General features: G+C 48.4%; 1 protein-coding gene across 1 annotated transcript in view; it reads right to left on the bottom strand.

Moving 5' to 3' along the window:
* Positions 1-18,965, bottom strand: part of SYN3 (synapsin III) — a 392,583-nt gene extending 373,618 nt beyond the window's left edge. Inside the window, exon 1 of the mRNA XM_004589565.2 lies at positions 18,883-18,965. The gene's annotated coding sequence lies outside the window, so the exon portion shown is untranslated. The remainder of the gene's footprint in view (positions 1-18,882) is intronic.
* Positions 18,966-25,330: the final 6,365 nt, after the last annotated feature.

The following is a 25,330-nucleotide window of genomic DNA, read 5'->3' as shown; positions in this document are numbered from 1 at the left end:
AAGCCCTGTTTATACATGAAAGCAATGAGTCCTAACAGATGTGGGGGCTTGGAACACAGAACTCGGCAATAGAGCACTTTGGTATGAGGATTATTTTCAGCTGAAAGCAAAAGCCCTTTGGGCCAGCAACATGGCTCAACACGCTAACCGTCTGCCCTGTAGCACCAGCATCCCGTATGAGTACCAGTTTGGGTCCCAGCTACCCTATTTCAGATCCAGCTCTCTGCTCATGGCTTGGGAAAGCATCAGAGGATGGCCCAAGTCCTTGGGACCCTGCACCCATGTGGGAGACTTGGAAGAGGCCCCTGACTCCCAGCTACAGATCTGCTCTGACTGTTATGTCCATGTAAGGAGTGAACCAGTGGACAAAAGACCTTCTCTTTTTACCTAAAAAGAAATAAATCTTGGGTGTGGGAGGATGGAGTGGGAGAAACCTTCTGTTATCCTTCCATTTGCCTAAGAGAAAAACTTTCATTGTCATGATGTTTCCCTCCACATCCACATCCCACCAGGAAAGGCAGAAGTCAATCACTGGAGATAATGCCCAACTCTGCCAGCACAGGGATCCAGGAGAATCCACACCAACTGGCCCTCGCCTTCCATTCCTTCCCTCTTCCCCACACTTGTCACCTTAGAAATTCAAAGCCATCTGCCTTCGTCTTACCACTACTCTGAATGCTGGAATGTTAAGATGCCAGTCAATCCAAGTGCAAATCATCTTCTGACTCCTTCATCTCTGTACTCCCAAGTGTACACACTGTAAGGATGACTAAACTCCCATCTGCTCTTCTCTTGTGGATCTGTCTTTTGGTGGTCCACATCACAGGATCCCAGCCAGTGAACCCAAGACAGAGAGAGGGAGTTGTTGCCTCCACTGCACAGCACTCTTCACTGTTACCCCTGCTCAACACAGGGAGAAAACGGAATTTCAGGAAGGTGGACTAACTTGGACCCAATGGTGCAGCTATAGCTCCAGTATCTGAGCTGCTCCCACCCTCCCCTCTTCTCACCCTCCCCCGAGACACACACACACACACCCCGGTATAGTCCCTCAAGCAAGTCATTCCACCCCATCCACCCTGGCGCTGCCTCTCTCCTTTGCAGAATGAAGGACTCAGATGTGTATCTTTGCTTTTCCCTTTCAAGGGCAAGCACTAGGCACAGGAACAGAGTTTATTTATCCACCTTTCTCCATCCTGACCTGTGGTTATACTTGTCAGATTCTATACACAACCACATTTACTGAAGTCTCACTCCTGTGCCAGGCACGCAGCTGAACAACTTGCCTGCATGCTCTCCCGTACACCCTGCACTTTCACGCAGAACTTTGCAGGGTCCAGAAGCATTCGAGGCTCAGGAGGGCTCAGTACCAGTTGTTCCAGTTACCACAGCCAGAAGCTGCCTCTGAACACCAACCAGCTGGATCCAAGGCCGGGGGCCTGGCGAGCTTCTTCTCCCGTCTCTTCCCACAGCAACGGAGCTCCCTCCAGCTGACAGGGAAGGGGTTCCCCACATCTCTAGCTCAGCCGAGAGCTGAGCAAACACTGGAGCCACTGATAGAGGGGTAGATGAAGGCAGGAAAGAAGAGAGGACGAAATGAAGAAAGATGACAGGTATGACGAGAGGAAGGAAAGCAGAATGCAGTGACTGGACGAAATAATTCAACAAGGATAAAAGCAAAAACCCAAGCAGACAGACGCAGAAAGGCAAAGGATAAAAGGGGTGAGTGGGAATGCTGCCTCCTCTCCTCTGCCCCCTCAGCTCCCTTCCTAGCAGCCTCTTATGAGCCCTGGGAGTTGGATGGGTCTCAGTCAAGCAGCAGTAATGCCCCCTTAGGCCAGGCACCATGATACCTCATGGTTGATGCCATGCGACAGGCAGGGGGAAGCAGAGCATTCACATCCTGGCATCAGATCTCCATCAAAATACCCCCCAGCCACTCTCCCTGGCAGGCAAGGAAAGGCTTTCTCACAGCCTGAGAAAGAGCCTGCCTCCTGCAGCCCCTGCACCCAGTGCTTTCTGCAGCCCTGGCTGGCCACAGTGCTGAAGGCAGGCCCGCCTGGCCAACCTGGCCGCCAAGGGCCTCTTCTGCCTCCACCTCATTTTCTAAAGCACAGAAAGCTCTCCTCGCCTCTTTCCACCACGGGTCTGGGCAGACCAGGACACAGGAAGGCAGGCTCTCAGAACTCGGGAACCTTCCCTGGGACTCTGGTCCTCATCTCCCATGATTCCCCTCTTTATTAAAGTTAGCCAGGGGTGGAGCAGAGAATCTAGCAGACTGCAACAGAGTCCTCTGCAGCTGTCAGCCCACGTGGCACAAGAGGCAAGGGAGACCCATTGGTCAGGAGTTGGATCAGAACTCGGCACCTCTCCCAGGCCTAGGATGTGCCAGGATCAGCTGAGCCCCTAGACAGGCTCTGAGAAGTAGGGGGCTCGGCCGGCCTGGCCCGAGCTTGCTTTGGCCACTTGGCCCTGAATCCCAAGGGTGCTGCTGTGTGCAGCCTGAGGATGGGATATCCAGCTGCTAAGCCTTGGGGCGGGCCTCCCAGGCACCCCCTCCTCCTCTAGGCCTCGGTGATGTGTCCCCAGGCTCCCACTCAGCATTAGCAAGCTGTGCCATTTCAGGAGTCCTCTCTGAGCACCAAGGTCAAAGCTAGTGGAGAGTCTCCCTCTGGCCTCACGGTAAACCAATAACACTTGTTGCTTTTTTTTTTTCCATAGATTTATTTATTTGAAAGGCAGAGTTATAAAGAGGATAGGAGAGAGAAAATGCTTTCACCCAGTGATTCATTCTGTAAATGGCAGTAACAGCCAGGACCTGGCCAAGCCAAAAGTCAGAAACTCTGTCCAGGTTTCCCACATAGGTGCAAGGGCCCATGCACTCGGATCATCTTCTGTTGCTTTCTCAGGCACATTCGCAGCGAGCTGGATCAGAAGTGCAGCATCCAGGACATAAAACAGTGTCCCTAAGGGATGCCAGCATCTCAGGCAGTGGCCTGGTCTCCCAGGCCACAGCGTCAGCCCCAAACCAATCACATTTTATGGATAAGGACACAGATCCTCAAGGAGCTGAGAGAGCATGTTCAAGGTCACCCAGGCAGCAAGACAGAGCCAGGGGTGACATTCAGGCTGGCCTGCCCTAAGTCTATGCTCAAAGCTCTTCAACAACGCTGCTGCCTGACAGGTGCTTTAGGCTCTGTTTTTGTATTCATACATCACCATGTAAGCAACTGCAACCCTGGGAACCCAGTGTTGTGATGCAGTGAGGTTAGCCTGCATCCACGATGCCGGCATCCCATGTTGGAGAACCAGCTTGAGTCCCAGCTGCTCTGCTTCCAATCCAACTTCTTGCTCATGTGCCCAAGAAAAGCAGTGAAGAACTTGGGCCCTCCTCCACTGCCTTCCCAGGCACATTAGCAGAGTTGGATTGGAAGCGGAGTTGCCAGGACCCAAGCCGGGGCCTACATGGAATGCTAGAATCATACCTGAAGGCTTAGCCAGCTACACCACAGTAGGAACCCCATATCTTCTAACTTGCTGAAACTGATGGGCTTTCAACATTTCATGAAACTGTATAACGAAAGAATTCCACAGGTATTTCAAAAATGTTGGCACCTAAATAAACCTTCATTTGAATTATATTTTTCCATGACATTAAGAAAAAAAGAAAACCTTACTTGTTTTGAAAATTGAAGAGGGTGGAGGAAAGCGGAAGTGGGACCTTCTGCCTGCTGGTTAACTCACCAAGTGTTCTCTGGGTCTTCCAGGAACTTTTTGCAGTCCCTTCCTATTTTATTCTGTGGTGTTTCACTTCTGTCTCCCTTGTCCAACTTGAATATGGCCCATGTGAAGACAGGCAATTCTGTTTCATATTGTACCATCCTACCTCAACACTAACCAGGAGGGGCTGGCACCCAACAGGTATTGAAAATATACTTTTCAATCCAAGAACCAAATGAATCTACTTCACCCATCAATAATTTTCAGATGGCTCTGAATTAGGAATTTTTCCGGCACTGTGCTGTACCCAGTTCACCTCCATGCAGCCCCTACAAAGAGGAGAGGGACCTATTCGGGTACGTGGTTGGGTGAATGGGATGCTCTGACCTGCCTGTAACCTGTCTTAACCTCAGACATGCTTCACCTCTTTCACAGATCACTGCAAACTTCCCTGTATCCAATTACATCTCCAGCAGATACATTTCCTTATTATAGGCCATCAGGGACTGTGCCAGCCTCAGTAGCAGTAGCTACTTGACGTATGGCCAAACTCTCTCCCACAGCACTAGAGGCCCTTTGGGACTCATGCTGGCTTTGTCCCCCAGCAGGACAGCAGTGGACACAGGCTACAGACACTACCCACTTCACCAGCCACGCAAGCCGTGCCTCTGCACCTGTTAAGCCTGCTTCCTGGCATGTCTTCCCTTATTCATTCCTTTCTAAGTCCCTCCCCACTCCATGGGATTAGTAGTAAACTCCATGTAACTTTTAAAACTCAACTCAGAAGCAAGCTGACTTGAAAAGTCTCAGCCTTCCCTCCCTCTGCCAGAGGGAAGTTCAAAATTCTTCCACAGATCACATCATACTCCCCCCACACCAGCTGCAGGGCCTTTTCACAGAAAACTTGAACTCTCCGTGTTTCTACTTCCCCAAATCCACATGCCACAACACTAGCCCCATTGCGATGGTGTTTGAAGGTAGGATCGTTGGAGGTCAGTGGGCCATAAGGCTAGAGACCTTATGATGGATGCAGTGCCCTTATGTGAAGGCTTGGTTCTCTCCCTGCTCTCTGCCACGCGAGGTGCACCAGTGCAGAGGCTTCTGCCAACCAGAAAGAGGGACTCCTGAGGAATCCAGCTATGTCAATGACCTGACCTTAGATATGTCGAACTTCAGAACTAGAAGAAATGAATGTCCTGCTGTCAGGCCAACCAGCCCACTGTGAGGTTACAGAAGCCCAAACAAAGACAGCAGTGCAATGTGGAACCTAGAAATGAGGCTCACTGACACAATACTTCTCTAACCCTTACAAGCAGCACAGCCCTTTAGCCAGGTAATTCTTCCTTAGGAAACCCAGACACATACTTTAGTCAAATGGACATGGTAAGTCATAACAGAATTTTCCTAAAGAAAAGTCTACTTGCTGCTCAAAGCAGGAGAACACTGGGGGTGGGGGCATACAGGTGTAGAGAGGCATTAGAAACACAGCCATCTCAGGCCATTTGAAGGGTAAGGGCAAAACGTTCCACATTTCACAACCTGTAAGGGTATCACACTGTTATAATACTTTGAAGCCCCACAAAAGATACACTATGCTGTTATTAACTACACACAAAGAATGAAAATAGGACCTAGTGGCTATATCCTAGTCTTCAACACACCGGGATCCCATATGGGTTCAGGTTCTAATCCCAGCAGTCCCACTTCCCATCCAGCTCCCTGCTTGCAGCCTGAGAAAGCAGTCGAGGACGGCCCAAAGCCTTGAGACTCTTCTATGGGAGACAAGAGGAAGCTCCTGGCTTCAGACTGGTTCGGTTCTAGCCGTTGTTGCCACTTGGGGAGTGAATCAGCAGACAGAAGATCTAGGTCTCTCCTCTCTGTGCATCTGCCTTTCTAATAAAATTAATAAATTTTTTAAAGAAAATACTGCATGGGTTTAAATGTGGTGCTGTGGCCATGACTTATTCTCTTTTCCCTTCCTGGCCAAATTAGTACAACGTACTAGTTACAACATGGGCTCTGAAGTCAAAACTACCCTGTTGACTATCCCAGTTCTATGTCTCAGCTCGTACCAGCCATTAGCCTTCCACTGCCTCTGTTGGCTCCTCATAGAATAGGGCTAATAACTCCAGCTCACCTGCAGACTTGTGGAGAGAACTAATGCATGAATTCATGCAAAATGCTTTGAACCACACCTGCACAGAGTGAGTGCACAGACGTGGAAGGTTGCATGACCGGAAGACCTATCTTTGGCATTCTCAGTTGGACAAAGTGTGTGATCTGCTTCAAGGAACACCCCAAGTAGAATTCAGCATAGAGCATTATTCTGTCAAGCCCTGCCCACCATCCCATCCAGCTCAATGCACACAGGAAGCAGCTTCTCTCAAAGCCCCTTCCTCACATGAGACCCTGCAGGAGTAAAAGACACTGCAACCTATCTCTAATTTAGAGGGACAGTCCCCCATGGTGGGCATTTCATTATTTCCTAGGACACTGGTGCTTGGCGTCACTCACTCTAGAAACAGAGTACAGGAAGTCATGTGACTTCCATCCCATTGCCAAGCAGACACATATGTTGACCAATCATCACCACACAACGTACATACTTACTCTACTCTCTGGTGGCCACTCTATCATACTTTCAAGCCTTTGTTTCTGCTTCCCCTCCTGCCTGGCTATGTTTCCCTAACTTTTTCTGGGTTAACTCTGCTACTACTAAATGAGGAAATTCCATGTCAAACATGGTCTCTTCTATTAAATCTTCCCAGCCTTTCCCTGGGATTTCTCTTGGTAGATAATCAAGCATTCACTGTTACAGAATGATTTGGGTGTCCACTCTCCACAGGCCCCGTCCCTTGAGAGTTGGAGCTTAGCGACCTGCATGCTGAACAGTTTTTCCAGTTGAATCTCATACATAAAACGTTGGAGAGCAGCTGTCCAGAGAGCTGGTCTTGCAAATCGCACACTCAGCAAATTCTCCTTCATCTGTGCTCTTCAAAGGCTTTACCCAGGACCCAAGCATGCCCTTGGCCATGCTCCAGGAAAACTGTCTACAGGAAAGCTACCATCACCAGAATACAAGGCGTTGAAGGGGAGGGCCGTGGTAGAGTCACATTTAAATTCTTAGCACTTTCACCAGTTCTTCTTCCTCACATTCCACATCTTATCCATCACCAAGTTCAGGTACCTCTGCTTTTGATCGATGTTTTAAAAGTTTCCAGGAGTAGAACCCGCACCCATATGGAATCCTGGCACGCTGAAGGCGAGGACTTTAACCACTAGGCCACCACGCCGGGCCCAAATATCTTTTCTTTTTTATTATTATTTATTATTTTAACTTCATTAATTACATTGTATTATGTGACACAGTTACATAGGTACTTGGATTCTCCCCACCCCTCCCCAAACCCTCCCACCATGGTGGATTCCTCCACCTTGTTGCATAACCACAGTTCAAGTTCAGTTGAGATTCCCCCATTGCAAGCATATACTAAACACAGAGTCCAGCATCTTATTGTCCAGTCAAGTTCAATGGCTTCTTAAGTATACCCTCTCTGGTCTGAAGACAGAGCCAGCAGAATATCATCCCGATCAATTAAAAGCTCCAACATACCATCAGCAAAAATTTACATCATTATGGAATTAATTGACATAGTAATGAGTAACCAATATGGTAAAAGTAAATGCGAGTTCCTAGCCACCTTCTGTGACCACCTCATTGACATTTCAATTTTAGTTTATACACAACATATGACATACATAGCATAACATGTTATACATAACATCATATCATCTTAAATTAAGGCAAACATGTGGTATTCAACCTTTTGGGATTGGCTCACAGATCTAAACCTACATCCAGAAGCCTTCAAACATTTGGAAGAAAATGTTGGAAATACTCTGCAAGATCTAGGGGTAGGTCCCGACTTCCTAAAAAGGACACCAAAGGCAATAGAAATCAAGACCAGAATAAACAAATGGGACCTCATCAAACTAAGAAGCTTCTGTACAGAAAGGGAAATAATCAACAAAGTAAAAAAGCAACCCACAGAATGGGAGAAGATCTTCACGCACTACGTAGGTGATAGAGGGCTAATCTCCAGAATATACAAAGAGCTACAAAACAACCAAAATGTCAAAACAAACAAGCCACTCAAGAAATGGGCATGGGAAATGGGCAGACACTTCACAAAGGAACAAACCCAAATGGCAAATAAACATATGAAAAAATGCTCAAGTTCCCTGGCAATAAGGGAAATCCAAATTAAAACATCAATGAGGTACCACCTAACGCCAGTAAGACTGGCCCACATGAATAAAAGCACCAACAACACTTGCTGGCGAGGTTGCGGGGAAAAGGGAACCCTACTCCACTGCTGGTGGGGCTGCAGGCTGGTACAGTCTCTATGGAAATCAGTATGGAGAACATTCAAACAACTCAAATTCAACATACCGGATGATCCAGCAATAGCCCTCCTAGGAATATATCCCAAATATCTTTTCTAAAGGCACCAATTTATCTGAAAGACAAAGTGTTTCCAAGTGCTGGTTCATTCCCTAAATGGCTGAAATAATCGCGGCTGGGCCAGGACAAATCCGGGAACCTGGAACTCCATCTGGATTTTCCATAGAGGTGGCGAGAACCCGAGTACCTGGGCCATCTTGTGCTATCTTCACAGGCTGTTATCAGGGAACTGACTCAGTAGCTCAGGTGGGACCTGAACCATCATCCACACAGCATGCTGGTGTCACAGGTGGAGGCTTTACTCAGTGCACTGCAACTTGCACACGCTGTGCTGAGGGGAAGAAGCCAACCTTTGAAGGTTATATGCTGTGGGACTCCACTCCTGTGACTCATCCTTGATGAGTCAGAACTACAGTGGTGAACAATAGGCTAGTGATTGCCCAGGGTGAGAGGTGGGGAGTCTGTGACCACAGAGGAACAGTAGGAGGGAGGATTTGGGATGATGGAACTGCCCCATGTCCTCACTGTGATGGTGGAAGTGTTCACGGATCGCAGGTGTATTACAAGCCATAGAACTACACACCTAAACAAAGTAAGTTTTACCACAGAGCAATTTAAAAAAACTAAAGTGAAATCAAAGAACGCGTAACCTGGTTGATGGAGACTCCAACTTAGAATAAAATCCAACTTTCTTCCCAAAGTCAAGAGTCTCCAGCCCACCTGCCTTTTCAGGATCCTCTACCTACCCTGGGGCTCACCTGCCATTTCCTTTGCCTGAAACTTTTTTCCACTCCCACATGTCTCGGCTCTGCTGGCATGTTAACTCCTTGGACAGAGTTTCTCTGACTGCCACGTCCGGGTGCAGTTCGAGTACCTGTGGATCCACTGTGAGTAGAAGCTCAGTCCCCAGTGTCCTTGAGCACAGAGAAGCACTGTGGGACCTTTAGGAGGCGAGGCTCAATGGAAGGTCCTTGGGTCAGTGGAAGCAGAAGGCAGTTCTTGTGAGGGAGTCCTTAGCAAAGCTTCAGGTCCAGCTACTAGAACTCTCTCTGCTCCTGGGTGGAGCTGCCAGCCTCCTGATGCCACCAGTGCTACCCACCATGATGAAAGACAGCTGAGAGGGAGGGCTCCCACCACGACTAAGAAGATGCAGGAGTCAGGCCTTCAGCCCTGCACATCTGAGGGAATGAGGCTTCCTTTGAGGCTTCCTTTGAGTGGCCCATGTGGCCACTGGGTGGCCTTCGGGTGGCCTGCGTCAGCCATTCAGTCACAGCAGATTCTTCCATAATGGCATCTCCTTGTACTTAAACTTGTTCATGTTCCTTTACAGCATTCATAACAAAATTGCGTCATCTAGTGGACTTGTTTCTGGCTGTTTTCTACCTCCCCTAAGAGACTACAAGATCCTTGACCATATAGTGCACCAACAAATTCCTAGTACTTGGAATACTGCCTATCACATGGTTTGAGCTGCATAAATGTTTGTTAAATGCATGAGTGGATAAACCCAAGAGGTGAACACTTAGTGATGAGATTCCGGATGGTTTGAACACAAAGACACACTTTGCTTCAAAGGTTTGCTGGTAGCACCCTCAACTCACCTGCCCACTTGGCCCCTAAGCAAAGTAGCCCCAGCCACAGCACTGATGCTCTTTCAAAATGGATTCAACTCATCATCTTTCTTTAAAGGTAGTTTTCTGGCAGATCAGATTTACAGAGGAAAGACAGAGGGAAAGGTTTTCTATCTGCTGGCTCACTTGCCAAGTGGCCACAACAGCCAGAGCTGATACAAAGCCAGGGAGAGGGAGACAGGAGCTTCTTTCAGGTCTCCCATGCAGGTACAGGGTCCCAAGGCTTTGGGCAATCCTCTACTCTTTTCCCAGGCTACAAGTAGGGAGCTGGATGGGGAGGTGGAGCAGCCAGGACAGGCACCAGCTCCCATATGGGATCCCAGCACTTGCAAGGTGAGGATTTAGCCATTGAGCCATCGCACCCTAGGTAACGGGAATGAGATGAGGAGGAGGAGCCAAGGTTATGGGCATGGGAATTTTAGGATAACATCACATGAGGGCTCCTGAGAGGGCACAGTTGCCTAGTGGTCAGAAACAAATTTCAGATTGAATCCACATAAAGAAAAACATCTTCCTGAGACATCTCTCCAAGGAGAATTAATAAGCTTCTACTCGGCAGCTTCCAGGCCCCCCGCTAAAGGTTCCCATTTAATACTGCCATCCACCCTGCCAAAGCTAACCTCCCAAGCTACACTTTCACTAGTGAAAAAAAAAAAAAAAAACAGAGGTTTGATAATATGCAACAATAGAGGATGTGGAGTGTCTCAAACTCAGACATGTGGCAACTCCAATTCCATGCTTATCCCATTTTGGATTTCAGAAGCACAAACACAAACATTACTCAGAGCAGCCAGACATGATATGCAACCTCAAACAGGCACAGCCAACCTGGCTACGGGCAGTCAGGTTCACCTGGACAACTTTTCAAAGGCCAGCCTGGGCAAGGTCATTGGGGTGAGAGTGTTTATAATGCCTGGTCTTAGAATCTCCATATATATGTATACTACATATGGAACTATATATATTAATTTTCATAATCATTTTTTGCAACTGTCAACATGTATGAAAGTATTTGAAACCGTTTCTCCAAACAGAATGGCATAAACCCTGCAAGCGGGCAAGAACCCCTGCCACTTCCCTACCTCCTATCCCAGCCTCCAAGAGATCCACAAGGAAGGGAATGCAAGAGCAGACAACTGCACATCGACTTTCTCCTACTTCCTGTTTTTTATACGCCAGTGTTTTGCATTCTAGTTAGTCCAGAAATTACTTCTCAGGTTACAGACACAAAAATTCTACACGATGTACTTTTTGGTGATTAAAATATGTTCAAGGGTGCTTCTGGCTGCATATGATTTTCACCTCCACACTCTGGCTCTGCAGCTCAAAGAGGGCATAAAATGCAGATGCTGGACTTCCCTGCTCCACAATCAACAAATCTTAGATCTAGAAGGCAAGCCAGCCATGATCAAGTTCCAAGAAGCTGGGGTATTCCACACACTTTCGACAACCGGGGACAGTTCCGCTCTTGGCATGCTTTTTTTTCTCTATTGACTCTGTTCTCCTCCCATTCCTCTCCCCTCCATTGTTGCCAGTTTCACAGTCTAGTTCAGCAATGTGAGAATAACGCCTGTTTCTTATGATAATTATTGGACTATTTTAAACCTAGAGCTGTGACATCTTCCTAGCCTTACACTGGTCCTGAAAAGCAGCAAGCATTTGCCCTATACTTTTGACTAATGCCCCGATGGCTTTTATTTTTGGGCATATACACCTCTGCACATCTAAGACACTGACACCCATCCTTCCATTAGCACAACTTCCAAAATTATGTTCAGCACTTTGCCCCAGGAGCGTGAAGCTCAGCTGGAAAGAGAAAAAACAGAATCGCATGCCATGTGGCACAAGCTCCTCTGGTGGCACAGATGAGGTACCAGCCACACACAGGGACACCCTGGAAGCTGGATGCTCCGAGAAACACAGCTGGGCATCCTGAGTCTTTCGGGAAGGTGACTAGCTCTCCATTCAGCTTGCTTACTGCCTGCATGCCTCAAACACTTGCCACAATGCCACAGTCAGAACACAGGGGATTTTTACTATGAGTCTACTCCAGTCCTTATACGGGAGTTGATAGTTACATTTCAATATGTTTCCAAATAAAGGTGTGGTTTTTAAAATATAAATCATTATGACTGCAAGCATCCAAGGTCAGAAATATTGGTCTGCATTTCTTACCATCTATCACCTTAACAATTAACAAAGAGCAAATCACCTCATTTTGCGGGCCTCTGTGCTCTTGGGTGCGATTTGAGAGACCCTGGTCAGAGATCTGTCGTCTGTTGATCATACGCAGTCATTCCAGACCATTAGCTGGGTAGCGCTCAACAATCTGGCGGAGCAAGGCCATCTCAAAATCATGCATGATTTCCACTACAAAGAACAGCATGCAAGGAAACAAAAGCAGACAAGGACTCTAGCCAAAGCCCCACAGCTTTTCTGCCACGTGCTGCTGCCTCAGCATCTTCATTCACCTGCACTGGTTTACAGGTCGGGGTTGATCTCAAACCTCTTCAGCCAGGATTTGCACACGTGTAGCATGGGGTCAATTCCACCTACTTCCAATGTTATTGAGAGGTTGAAACGATGAAGAGAAGTGTAAAAGCACCCAGCAGACACAAGCTCCATGTTTCTTATTCAAGCATTCCTTCCCACTGAACCCATTTCCACAGACTCAGCTTCTAAAGGCAGATCACAAGCCAAAACCCAGCCAACCTAGTTGCAAGGAGTCTAAAAGCCGTCTGGCCCATCTCCCTTCCACCTCTGTGGCTTACAACTGAGGGAACTGAGACTCAGAAAGGGCTCCGTCCTTGCTTCTAAAGACCTTGATGTTCAGCAAAGCCTGGCCTGGAACCCAGGGCAGCAAAAGCCAAGGTCACACAACACACAAAGAGAACCCTCTGTAAGCTCCATGTTCCCTGAAGGAATGAGAATCCCCCCACCACACCACACACACATACAACACTGAAAGCCAAGCTGGGAGAAATAAAAACACCAGAACCTTGTAATTATCCTAACAGGTCTAGGAAATGCAAGGATTTCTTGAATTAACAGTGAGATGCAAATCAGAATTCTTGCTGGTCGCCTTGCCTTGCTACTCTGCTGCCCTCTGCTACTCCAGCTGTACTCTTTACAATCTGCATTTGGAGGCACAGGCGCTGGCATCGGGACTTCTGGAACAAAGTGGGAAGTTTCAGGCTAGGGCCTCTGCCCATGCTCTCTTAAACACCAACAAGAGAACCACCACACAGAAAGGATTCCTCTCCATAGCCCCAAGAGGCCAGCATGGAACACATGGGCACCCGCACTGCTTGTTAACACACAGGGGTAACACACAGGAATCCAACGCCATGCACTAAGTGCCTGAGACCCTTCAAGATACTTGGAAGGTTCTTCAGCCTAGGGTCTACCAAGGGCCACCAGCTGAGCTGGAGCACTGAAGAAGGAACCCCAACAATACAACAAGGGAACAGAGGGAACCTGGGTCACCGATGGCTCCAGATACAGCATTAATCTGCCCAGAGTCCCAAGGGAGAGCACACACCTCAAGGGAAGGTTTGACAAAACGCTACACAGAGAAAATGCTTTTGTCTAGCTCCTGGTGACATGCCCCAGGCAGGGTTTGCCAAAACTCCAAGGGCCTTCATCCAAGCCTCACACTGTGTGCTTTTGCAAATGAACTTGGAAAAAGGAGACTCACCTGCCCAGGCATGCCAGAGGCAGCCATCGGACTGAGCCCAAGCCGGAGCTTCAGTCAAGGCCAGCTCCTTCCCCTGCCCCAGTACTTCTCCCTGCCAGGCCCATTCCCTCTTCCAAAATCTTGGGCTCACCTCCTGGTTATGAGGACTCCGGCAGGCTGAACAACAGTCAGAAGCAGGTGGCAGCTTCGCAGTTCACTCAGGGGGACTTGGGGCTGTGCCCATCCCTGATGGCAAGGACACTTGGCAGTGTGGAACTTTGAAAGGGCTCTCTTTTCTCTAAAGCATACTCCCCCTCCTCCTCCTCCTCTGTCCCCTCCTCTGTAGTACTACAGGGACATGTGCTCTGCTTGGGAGGAGGTGAGGAGGAGAGTACGGCTGTTACTGCAAGGAGAAGGGCAACAATCTGCCAGGCCCTGCTATGTACTCACACCTAGAAGAGCAATGAAAGCGAGAGCGCTCTATCAGCTGCCAGAGAATTATTAACCCCTGTGCTGCAACTCTGCTCTTCACACAGCTGAAACAAGAGAAACAATACACTTCACCAATGGAGTGCCAGCCAAAGACATTACATCACCGGTCAGCACCGTCATTGGCTAATAATTCCTAGAAGGCAAAACTCTGCTTCTAGGTGTTTAACTCTTTCAAGTTCATCAGAGCAAAGAGTATTTGGCTGAAAGCAGTGGCTCCCGAGTTGATTTACGAGAATCCCCTGGGGTATTTTGTAAACATACAGATCACTGTGGCCCACATCTAGCCATCTAAATCAGACGCTGGAGAATGTGGCTGTCTTTGACCATGCACATGGTACAGGAATCCTGGTCTCCTAACAACTCTTCCTCTCTGAATGAGGTGATATTTTTCCTGAGCATTTGTAACGTGTTTTCACACCACACTATACCACATCATTGGTTGCCTACACTGAGTAGTGGTCCTCCTTGGCTCCACCAGAAGCAACGTTTAAGGGAAGACGAGACATTCCCTGGAGAGATGACATCTTGCTTTACAGGCCAGGCTGTTTGCACCCTACCCTGATAATCCCCTCTGAGGCTCTCGCTTAAAGTCATACCAAACCACTTGTTGGTTTGCCACCGGCAGAATGATAGCAACTGTAGATCCTCTTAATGTTGGAAGAAGCCAATCACCTGTGAAGAACTGAGACCCGAGGAGGAAGATGAGTTCTTAGAGCACAGGTTAGCAATCATGAATCACAACTACCCACCCACATCCCCTTCCCCACCCCAGAAAAAGAATCCATCTTTTCCCCAAGACCATTTCTTCCGCTTCAGCTTCCAATCTCAGCTTAACTGTCACTTTGCCATCCCATTTCCACGCCTGGGATGGATGCACCTGCTTTGTGCTCCCAATCCCAAGTCATCCTGCATCAGTGGGCTGCAGGTGCTGGATTACTGGGTAAACTCCAGATAGAACCATGTTTACCTTCTGCACCAACAAATGCTCAGAATGGTTCCTGCCATGCATGAATACTCAGAGATGCAGGGAGGGAGCAAGGTGGGAGGGAGAGAGGGATGGGGAAGAAAAAGTGTTTGCTAAAGTTCTAAATGGCATCACGCTGAGATGCAGACGACAAAAGACTAGAAACCTGGAGACCCACAAAACAAGCTATCTTGGGCAAGTTCATTTGAGTGAGGGGACAGGGGAGTGTTTGTTTTCTCATCTGAAAATGAAGACAAGGGAAACCTGTGAGAGGTAGTGACAGGGCTCAAACTAAAGAAAGAATAATCAGGCTCTGATTTTCCCTTCTAGACTCTGCAACATTTGGTACATTTACAATGCTCTGTAACCACCACCTCTATCTAGTTCCAAAACATTCCCATCACTCCAAAGGAAGCATTTACACCCCACTCACCCTCCACTTTTCTGTTTTCTGTCTCCTATAACAGGAACCACACACGATGTGACCTGTGTGTCTGCCTTCCCCCATCTACATTTCTACATAATGTCCTCAAGGCTCATCCCAGCTGTGACCTGAGTTAGCACTTGGTTCTTCTTTCTGTACCTAGGTGATAACATTCCAGCACACGTGTGCACCCCCCCCCCCATTGTGCTGATGTCTTCAGAGCCTGGTCATCATCATTGGGCCTTGCCTTTCCCAGCACCCCCCAATCTAAAACATCAGCAAGCCTCACTCATTTGACACTCAAAATATAGCTCAAATCCTTCTACTGTCTCCAAGACTTTTTTTAGCCCAGACATCAACCTCTTTTCTCCAAACTGGTAACAAAATCCAAGTCTTTTCTTTCTTCATTCCATTTTTTACTTGATAGTTGATTGGATCCTTTAAGAACATAAACCAGACCACCCATACATTTAAGCAGGACCTACTACTGAGCACTCATGGAGTTTGCCTCTCGGAGGTATGACATCAACAAAGAAATGTACATTTTTATACCAGATCACTGCTAGGCTTAGTTCATCAATGCCTGCACTGCATTTTGGATAAAACCCAAGCTCAGCACGACCCCCTTAAGTCCCATCAATTTCAATCTCAAGATGTTCATTAGGCTATCATTACAAAGGGCTCCCTTCCTCCACTACTTGAATAAGCTGCTCTTTCTGCCTCCTGATCCTGGAATTGCTGGCTCTTTTTCATCCCTTAGATGAAAATATACATTTCGCTCCTCTGAGTTGCTGTCCTTGACTAGCCAGTAACACAGATTCACCCTCCATTCATTTCACTTATTCAAGAAATAGAAGTAAAATCAAATGTGTGCTCAGCTCTTAGGATAAAGCAATGTATAGCCTCCTGGAGCCCATATTCTAGAGGAGAGAACCAAAAACAGGGATGTTGCTAAACAGATATAGACGTGCTATGCAAGAAGAAAGAAATGAAAGGAGCATGCTATACAAAGGATGCTCCAAAAGGCCTTCCCGAGGTTATATTAAAACAGAAGGATAAGAAGGCTTCAAGTGGGCAAGGATCCTAATATTCTCTATTACATCCTGGCAAAGCAATGTTCCATCCCTCATGCCTGCTTTTGAGGAATCAAATTATTTAATGTCCATCTCTCCCCCCTAGTGGACTACACAATGTCCCCAGCACCTAGGACAGCTCCTGCCCTTAGAGAAGCCTATGGTAGGTTGATTGAATTAGTAAAAGGTTAAGTGAATGTGTTATTAATTCCTCAACTCACCAATGAAAGAAAGCACTTTGTGTAATGTGTAAGAAGTCTATACTTGCGAGCGACTGCTATAATCGTGAGTTTACTGCGGGACTGCTAAGTTCTGGTAAGGATTGGGTTGACTATAAAATGAGAATAAAAGTATTTAGCTTAGAGTCCTACTACACAACTAGAAGAGAAGTGTGTATCTAAGAGGCACCCAGAAGCCAGGAGCCAGGATCTTCATCCAGGTCTTCCAGGGCTCCAAGGACTTGGGCTATGCTCATTGCTTTCCCAGGCCATTAGCAGAGAGTTGGATGAGAAGCGGGGCAGCTGGGTCTCAAACCAGTGCCCGCATGGGATACCAACCAGCATTGTAGGTGATGGCTTTACCTGCTATTCCACAACGCAGGCCCCCAAGACATGAGCACTGCCCCAGTGTGCTAGGCACCAGCCACTGCACCAAGCACCATCACTGACATCCCAAAGCCTTTCTGCCAGGTAATGTTGTGGATGCTGGGGTACAACCCTCAATATCCTCCAAGACCAAGACCCTCATTCCTTCCCCACACCAGCTGCAGGTGGCGTTAGCTACTGACAGCTCACAGCTGACCTCTTATTCAGGAAGTGACCTGCTCTGGAGGGACCCAAAGTCATGCCCCCTTCCTGGGGCCAATCTGTAGCTACTGTCACTAGGATGCTTCAAGACCTGCCCCTTCCCTTCAGGAGATGGTTGGGGGCCTCTCTTGCATCCCATCATAGAACACTGCCTCTGCCCACCCCTTGAGCCACTGCCCCCAATACAGCCTGCACACAAATGTCCAGATTTCAAGTCTCTTGCAGGGCACTTGGGCCTAGGACAGGCGGATCTGATGATTTTAAGAAGGAAAGGTTCAGAAAGGTTGGGAACCAGGCACAGAGCTGAAGGGAGTTTCTGGCCTGACTTCCCAGCAAACTCTTGCTCATTCTACTCCACAAACCTACACACAGTCCTGCCTCTGATATAGCATGGACTAGGTATCTGAGACAGACGGACAGGGAGTCACAGAGGGCCCAGACAGATGGAGGCCACGGGTTCCAGAAACCATGTTGAAGAAAAACATACAGGTTGCAGAAGCAGGCATTCCCCCACACAAGTACAGGCCCAGAAGCCAGGGTTCCTGACCACACAGCCAGCCGTAAAGAGATACAGTATTTTCACCCCAGTCCCCAAGTCACTAAGATTGATGGGCTTTCTGAAGCTCAGGGCTCCATTCCCCTGTCCACAGAGCGGCCGGAAGCCTGACCAAGTGTCTCCTAGACCCTGGCTCCTCCCAGGGAACAGCTCTAACTATTCTCCAACCACAGGTTATGGTCTGCCTGCATCTCAGCCCCCAACCATACTGGCAGCTCATTTCTGAGTCAGTCCCTACTGGACTACTTGAAGTTCTGAGTCAATACATTGGCCTTGTCAGTTCCTTAACGGTCACAACAGAAAACCTTCCTGCAGTGCCTTGTCTTCCATTACCCCCCAGTGGGCAAACCCTGCTTCTGTTTCAAGCTCCCACTCAATGGTCACCTCCTCAGTGAAGCCTCTGGGCTCCACTGCCCACCGTCTTCCTCTCCCCCTGGCATTGTTCCTCCTCTGGTCTCTTTTAGTCCCCGGAGCTCCCTTCCACCTCCCGGCCCCAAGGTCCTTTGGCTTGCCGCTAGGGCTTAGCGCAGCAGCACCTGGAAACTCAGTAGACGCTAAGTGCAGAATAAATGCACAGGGCGCTGTATCCAGTACTAGCGTCCGCTACTAGCTTGTTGGCCAGGTAGCTTCCTGCAGGCATAGAAATAGGAAATGGCGTGACTCCCAGCCCCAAGGCAACAGGTCAAGAGAGGTCAGCGGACCTTAGAGGATGGAGGCTGGTAGGGCACAGAAGTCCTGCCCCCACGGCTGCGAGCTCCTTCCTCTCCGGGGCCGCTGGGTGGAGTGAGGAGCTTTGGTCCTGCGCGCAGCCCCAGAGACTCCCTGGCCCACCAGCAGCCACGAGTCCTGGCAGCCGGAGCGCGGCTCCTCGAGGGAGAGCTCCTCGCCTCCTTCACGGGCCCTCGGCGCACCCGCATCTGCCAGGCACAGAGAGGCGCAGTTCCTGGGTCGCAGCCTGACGCCAGGACGCACCAGCAATTTCAGCACTGGGTTGGGGCGGGGGGAGCGAGGGGGACTTCCATCTGCTGCTGCCAGACACCCCACCAAGTCCACTCTGCTGCGGAGTGCGGCTTACCGTGCAAGCCAGCCGCCTGGGAGCCGCGGCCGATCCGCTCGCCGTCCCGGAGCTCAGCCTCTGCGCCTTGCCGCGCGCCAGCGCCTCCTCGCGGCCCGGCCTCCTCGCGTCGAGGCGCACCATTGGCTCAGACAGCGGGGCCCCGCCTCCGACAGCCGCACTCTGCGCGCAGGCAAAGTTGTTTCTCCACTCGCGGCGCTCTCTCCCGGCGATCCAGTGAGGTCATCATTCATCCCAGGGGCGTCCAGACGCCCCCTTGGGGAGTGCGAAAAGTGCAGCGTCCTTGGAAGCCAGCCTGGAGCAAGTCACCTGACCCCCTCCGAGAGAGCTAGCAGTCAGCCACCTGTCAGCCGGTGTCCCAGTCTGCGCACTGCGTGCTAGGCGCTGGCGCCAGGGGCGCCAGGGGACACAGGAGAGCCTGACGCCCTGGTGGAGTTTGCGTGGGCTGCAGGAGGGGATATAGGATTAACAACAAGAAATCCCCAAGCAAAATGAGGTGATGTGAAACAATCCCATTGCTCTAAGCACCGAGGGGAGGGGAGAGGAGAAGGTGACAAATAAGAACGTGACCTTGTGACTTGGCAGAGGGGAAGGCGACTGTAGGGCCAGCAAGCAAGGGACAACTGAACCGGGACAAGAGAGATGTGGGCCAGGTAGACTGAGCAAAAAATTCTGCTAGAACCTTGTAGAACTGCAGGAATGGCAGGGCTCCTACAGGAATAGGAAGACAAGAGGAGCAGCATTGTAGCAGAAGCCCAGGTGTGTGGGGGGGGGGGGGCGGGGGGGCGACAGCACATCAGGCTGGCAAGATGGGGGCCGGTGGCTGCAGACCCCAGAGAACACTTAGTGTTGGTGGACTGGATAGCGGAGACGAGGATGGAAAGGAAGGAAGACTGTCCCCTGGGTGTTCAGCATGAGCCTCCTCTGGCATGAGGATTCTGCTTAAGGAGGAGGGGAGAGGTCCTTGGGCGTCTTCACTTCCTGGTGGCCCTGAGAAAGTGACCCTGGGCATAGATCGAAAAGGGCGAAAGACCACGCAGAGGTCCCAGGCTCCAGTACGACCAGGGAGGTTGCAATGTGCCACGGGAAGTTGGCAGGAGAGTTAGGGGCAGAGGCAAGCAGAGATTGCACACTTGCTAAGGAAAAAAAAATGAATGATCAATGCAGATCATTATCGAGTCAGAGTTACTAAATGTGCTGAGTTTTATTAAAGGTTCAGATATGTAGATGACAGGCAGTCTACAGGTCTTTAAATGTTAGCGGTTGATTCAATTTCTTAGAGAGACAGGTAAGACCCCTTGGAGAAACTTCCTTGCAGTTTCGGTCCAGATTGGGTGAGGACAATACGGAGAAGCAGTAAGAGGACCAAGAAAATCTCAATTCAGACATGGTCTTTGATGATGGCCTTTGCCCAGCCCCTGCCTCTGCCAACATGGCTGGCAGATCCTTGCTAAGCCTCTGTGTCCCTCAGGGCTTCGGAGCAGAGCCCCTCCAACTCTGTTCCTGATGCTCAACACCTGGGGTTACATCACAGGAAAGTTACTAGGGACAGTGTGGAAGGGGTGCCAGCCATTTCAAGAAAGGAGAAAACTGAAACGAAAGCCTACAGGAGAAATCAGGAAAATGAGGACATAGAAAATTATCTTTTTATTGCACTATGAATGAGGAAAAGAAAGGCAATTAGATGCAGGCAAGCTTAATGGCTTATATCGAAAAGTGTAGCTGGTTCTCAGTAGATCTCACCAAGGGATTTGCAGTAATGAGATTTCTCCCATCAGCACTTGGAGGTCAGCTGCATTCCAGCATTCTTTTTTCTTACATACTGTGTTCAGGTTATGAAATGGAACCAAACAGATATTCACCCTCTAACGTAGTCCCCTTTGCCCCTCCACTCCCCGCCTTAGATACTGTTGACAGCTGAAGAAATGGCTTTTATTTTGGAAATCGCTCAATTTTCAGGAGGAGCAGGAGACGTGACACTAACTTATGAAATAGCTTCTCTGAACCTACTTCGTCAGTCAAATGAGAGTTGGACAAATGGTGGCTTCCTGGAAGATCTGTATATTCCTGTTGGTATTTCCATATGTGTATGTGTGTGCTCATTGTGTAGAGCCGTGGCAATTCCTAACCACCTAGACCTTGATAGTCACCCTGCCCCTTCCCACGACACACCCCAAACCTTGAGGCAGGTGTGTTGCGTAAGTTGGAACTATTGCATGTTACACTCAGGGCTCTACCACTCCAGAAAATGGCAAAGATGAAGAGAGAGACTGGCCCTGAGACAGCTTACAGAAGTGATGGCAGCAGCAGGTGCGTCCTGAAAATCCTGCTGGTCATGAGCCGTGTGAATCTCCCAGCTCTGCTAAACTCTGCTAAACTCCTTCTTGTGTGCATCACCCAGGTTATTTCTCTAAGAACCTGATTGACTCAGCAAAAAGAAGCAACACTGCATCATAGGACTTTCCTTTCCACTCAGCGAAAGGTCATCCCCACTCTCTGATTACCGAGTAAGATCCAGCCCGCAGTGGATGAGGGTGATAGTGCTTGAAAAATGATATGTGTTTTTGACAAGAAGAATGAGCAATCCCTCTTGTATGTAAATTTTATAATTTATGAAGTTCTTTCCCATAATGTTCATTTCATATGCATTTCTGTGAGGTAGGAAGGTTAAAAAATGTTCTTGGTGTGATAATAATGCAATAAATAAATGAGTAAATAAATATTAAATAAGCAGAAATGCAATATTAGTGATCATTTATGTGTGTCTTTTGTGTACCAGGCACAAATACCCAAATCTACCAACTCTGTATAGAGATGAAGAAACTGAGGCTTCCCCAAAGCCCTATAGAAAATTAATATAGAGCACTGGCACCATAACCTAGCAGCTAAATGCTTGCCTTGCAACTGCTGGGATCCCATTTGGGCACCGCTTCGTGTCCTGACTGCTTTACTTCCCATCCAGTTCCCTGCTTGTGGCCTGAGAAAGCAGCAGAGGATGACCCAAGGCCTTGGGACTCCCATATATGGGAGACCCAGAAGAAGCTCCTGGTTCTTGGGTTTGGATGGCACTGCTGTGGCTGTTGTGGCCATTTGGGAGTGATGAAGCACCAAGAAAGGTCAAAGTGCACTTGTAATTGACACAGCTTCATGTTGTGCCACACACCTAATGAGTGACAGAACTGCAGCCCAGGTCCTAATACAGGACACTTTTCATTCAGTGATGGCTAACCCATGCTGAACAACAACAGCTGAGTCATTTTAGTTGTCCATCCATGGCAAAATATTTAAAGTCATAAGAAGGATTTTTAGCATTGTGCCCTACCAATCTATCATGATGCCTAAAATCCACACAATTATTGATGACTTATTAGACTTTAAAATTGATAGGCTAAGGGAGAGGGTACAAACATCAACATGTCTTGGGTGACAAAATGCAAAACTCCATCACATGAAGGAGTAAAGAGATTCTGGAGTCTGTCCAACTGCGGTGACAAAGAAAAACCAGTGAACCTGTACGTGTTTCCTATTTGGATTTAAAGAATCTTTTATGAAGATGGGACAAATCAAGGATAGAACAGAAGAAAAACAAAAACCGTTACTTCAGCCCTCAAAATGAGGCAATTCATCTCCTCTTAGACTCCTGGTCAAAGAAAGGGAGTGCCTAGAATTTCCTGACATTTTAGTTCTTTTCTAGAATTCCTAAGTTAAAGCTCAGCTGTAACACAGCCCAGTCTGGAGTTGAGGTAGATTTTGAACGGAAGACTTTGGGAGGTTTTGCGCTGGTTTGTTTTTATAGCATATTTTTGCTGACATCGTAAAGGGTTGTCATGGCAACCAGAGAACTTAACTTTCTCCTTGGAGTCCCCTTAGAGAGAGACAGATGTCAGTGGGTGTTTCTCTTTGTGGGGGGATTGATTGTGCATTATCACTCATCAAGTATTGTCCAATCCCCAGAAGCAGCTGCAGGGAGGACAAAGAAGGAGCAGGTACCACCCAATGAGTGCAGTTCTCACAGCTAGTGAACGTTAGCACTAACTCCGGAACTTTTTTTTTTTTAAAGATTTTATTATTATTGGAAAGCCGGATATACAGAGAGGAGGAGAGACAGAGAGGAAGATCCTCCATCCGATGATTCACTCCCCAAGTGAGCCGCAACGGGCCGGTGCGCGCCGATCCGATGCCGGGACCAGGAACCTCTTCCGGGTCTCCCACGCGGGTGCAGGGTCCCAAAGCTTCGGGCTGTCCTCAACTGCTTTCCCAGGCCACAAGCAGGGAGCTGGATGGGAAGTGGAGCTGCCGGGACTAGAACCGGCACCCATATGGGATCCCAGGGCTTTCAAGGCGAGGACTTTAGTGGCTAGGTCACGCCTCCGGGCCCAAACAACTCCGGAACTTTACGTGCATGGCACCCACTGCCCTGGAAACCCCGGTCACAGCAATCAAAACAGGGAGTGGGGCCATGGTATGGCAAGGTGTTTGTTTTGTCAGCCATCTGGATGGCACTATTGTGCAGCCAAAGTTGAGGACCACTGAGCTGGGATGAGTCCCAGATGCACAGCTCCTTGTCCCCTTGTTTGGCCTTGAGCCACTCTCATCATGTCACCAAGCGTTGAGGTCTTTCTTCACCTGTAAAAATAAGATCCTTTAACTAGACTTTCCGAATTGTTGCGAAGGTTAGACATGAAAGTGCTTGGCAAACACCCCATCCCCCAAACCCGCTGTGTTTGTATTAGAACCAGTGGGTGGGATTGGACATCCAGAGGTAATTTCTTTTGGGTTGAAATCTTTCTAGCTCTCCACTGACACTTTGAGTTTCCCAGAACTTTCAACACAGGGTGACATAGCCAAAGTGCTAATACCTCATGTGTCTTATTCATTCCAGCATGAATCTATGTGTTAATGCCTCTGCGTATGTTGGTCTCCAGCTAGACCTCTGTCACTTCAGCCAAGCTCGGTTGTCACAATAGCCACCAGGCAAGCCTGAAAATAGATCTTGTTTGCCTCCTCTACATGGAGGAGCAAATATCATCATGGCTGGGAATATGAAAGCTGGAATTAGGTTGTGTCTGATTCAGAGCAAGCCCCTTGCCAGGTTCCACGTACATTAAAGCAGGATAATAGTTGTGGGGATACCTGGTAAAATAGGTAAGGTTCTTAGTGGTATGTCTGGAAGATAATAAGTCCTAGGAATCATTGTTCATATAACTTTCATCTAAACAAATGAGAAACTCCCTGATTGCTTAAAAAGAATGAATGCAAACCTCTTGCCATTTAAAACCCAGACAATCAGTACACCCCTGGAGCGGTGATGGGGAGTATGAGTCAGAGTGTGGAGTCCAAGGTTATGGGGGAGTGTGTGAGTCAGAGCGTGCAGCTGAGCACTGTGCAACACTGGTTCCTATCTTACTTATCTCAAGCACAGCTGCTGCATTGGATGACAGGTGTGGTTCCGTAACTGCACCTACCACGTCAACTGCTACATTGGATGAAGGGCGTGGTTCCACAACTGCACCTACCATGTCTGGCATTTGCCAGGTTCTACTCCTGTACTCCTGGAACCAGCTTTGGAGATACCAGCACGAGTTCCTCTTGTCCTCCCTCTTTTCTCTTCTTTCTTTTGGTTCTCTTAGAAGGCATGATCTGACTGTGGCCTCCCGTCCAAACAGGTCTTCCCTGGCAACCTTATGTATCGTAAGAAGGCTGTGTGGAAACAGTTGGAATCATGGTATTTATCATAATCATCATCTCACTGTGACAACTGCCATGGAGGACTCACATACACTAGGCACTACGAGAAGCATGCTACCATCATTTGCTCATCGACTTCTCCCAACCAACCTTAGAGGCAACAGGTCTCATACTCTCGTTTCACAGAGTGTGAAAACTAGGAACTAAAAAGGCACAAAATGGTCTAAGATCACACATCTATTATCTAGGGTTTCAGGAACTTAAGCATATGATCCCATACCTCTGTCCATTGTGGCCTCTATCAGCTAAGAGCTTGCTCACTTTCCTATGGCCAACAAGTTCTTCTCTCTCTTCTAGAGATCCAGGCCATGTTTCTAGCTTCTTTCACACTGTATCTGCTATGTTTCTCTGATTCTTCTCTTCCAAGTTATGACTAGGGGGAAGAAACCAGCCTCCCAATTTTCTTTATCATATTCTTTCTGAAAATATTCTTGACTCTGTGTTGCTTCAGGTAGGACTAACTCTGACTATTTTAAGGTAAGTTACATTGGAGAAGACAGATCATTTTCAGAATCCAATAAAGTCTCAATATTTGACTTGGAGACCAGAGAAGAAAAGGGAAGGATTTTGAAACTATGCAAACCTTTGCTTGGATCTCAGCTCTGAGTTTCTGCGCTGTAAGACAGTCTTTTCGCCTTGTTTACCTCTCCACAATGGCTGTGTCTTAGGGTCGTTGGGAAGATGAAGCTGGCAGGGCTGG

This window comes from Ochotona princeps, chromosome 15 (assembly GCF_030435755.1).
Source record: "Ochotona princeps isolate mOchPri1 chromosome 15, mOchPri1.hap1, whole genome shotgun sequence".
Lineage (NCBI taxonomy): Eukaryota > Metazoa > Chordata > Mammalia > Lagomorpha > Ochotonidae > Ochotona > Ochotona princeps.
Note: the sequence above shows the minus strand (reverse complement) of the source record. Positions and strands in the feature narration are given on the sequence as shown.